Consider the following 1,301-nt stretch of genomic DNA (forward strand, 5'->3'; position numbering starts at 1 on the left):
GACCCCTCCTTGGGTTTCCGAGGCAGTATCACTACAGAAGTAGGAATGCCCAACCTTCCTTCCGAGGAGTGGCTGGTGGGTTTGAACCGCCAGCCCTCTGGTTAGCAGTCAAGTGCCTTAGGCACTATGCTGTCCAAGCTATAGCTATGTTTTTATTGGATACTGATGGTACATCTGTGTTTGTCACTATTATAAATTATCTGTAGCATCATTTTGTATTATACATCTTTAGTGTTTTCTTAGAGTAGATTTCTAGAGGTGAAATTTTTTACATAAAGGAGATGAGTATTTTAAAAGGAATTATTTTCATATTTTTTGCTGGTGTGTTTACCAAGTCTTACAGCTTCATAGTTCTGAAACCAGTTACTGATACTGGTGAGGTGGGGAGTCCCTTGTATCTATCTCTCGCTGGTGGCCCTGTTAGTAGCCTGGCATCCAGAATAATCTTCTCTCACTGCCACTAACAAAAGTGATGATTCCTGACTCTGGTGGCTGAATTGCCTTCCTTGTTATGCAATAGTGTTGTCATGCGGTCCCCAGGGCCACTATGACAGTTGCAGCCCTTCCTTCTTGGCAGACATTAAAAATTATATTTTCCAACTGAGATGGTAAAAAACAGAACCTTGGCTGGATTTGTTGTTATATATTCATTATTGCACTATGCATTTTTCTTCTTATTTTAAGAGAAATTAAAATGGAAGCATTTACCAGGCTCTGCAGGTATCCTGGGTCCCTGGGACCTTGCCTTCCGGCCCTACAATGCTTGGATTTTAATAAGCTGAGAGTGGCATCTTATTGTTTTCCTTTGTACTTTTGATAATGAGTGAGATCAGATATTTTTAATGTTTTTAATACTAATCTTCTTAAGAATGATTTGTTTTCCCTTGGCCCTGCTCCATTGAGGTCTTCATTTTCTTTCCCTGTCCATCTCTTACTTTGTTATGGCATCTTTAATGTACAGATGTTTTCAAATTCTATGTAATAAAATCTATTTGATTTTTCCCTTTATAGTTTTCCTTGTTTTGACTCTTAGAAAGCTTCTTCCTCTTTTCTGAAGAATTCTGTGGCTCCATATTTTTGTTTTGTTTTGTTTTGAAAATAATTTTATTATAAATATTTCAAACATATAGTATGGAGAACAACATAATGTACCCCATAAACCTATTAACCGTATATCTCTAACCCAATGGTTATCAAGATTTGTCCATACCAGTCATCTGTTCCCCTTTTCCTTTTTTTTTTTTTTTTTAATTGTGATTTGGGTGAAAGTTTACAGAGAAAATTCACTTTCTATACAGCAG

The sequence above is a fragment of the Orycteropus afer genome, unplaced genomic scaffold (assembly GCF_000298275.1).
Source record: "Orycteropus afer afer isolate SDZICR_OR568_19922 unplaced genomic scaffold, OryAfe1.0 scaffold00502, whole genome shotgun sequence".
Taxonomy (NCBI): Eukaryota; Metazoa; Chordata; class Mammalia; order Tubulidentata; family Orycteropodidae; genus Orycteropus; species Orycteropus afer.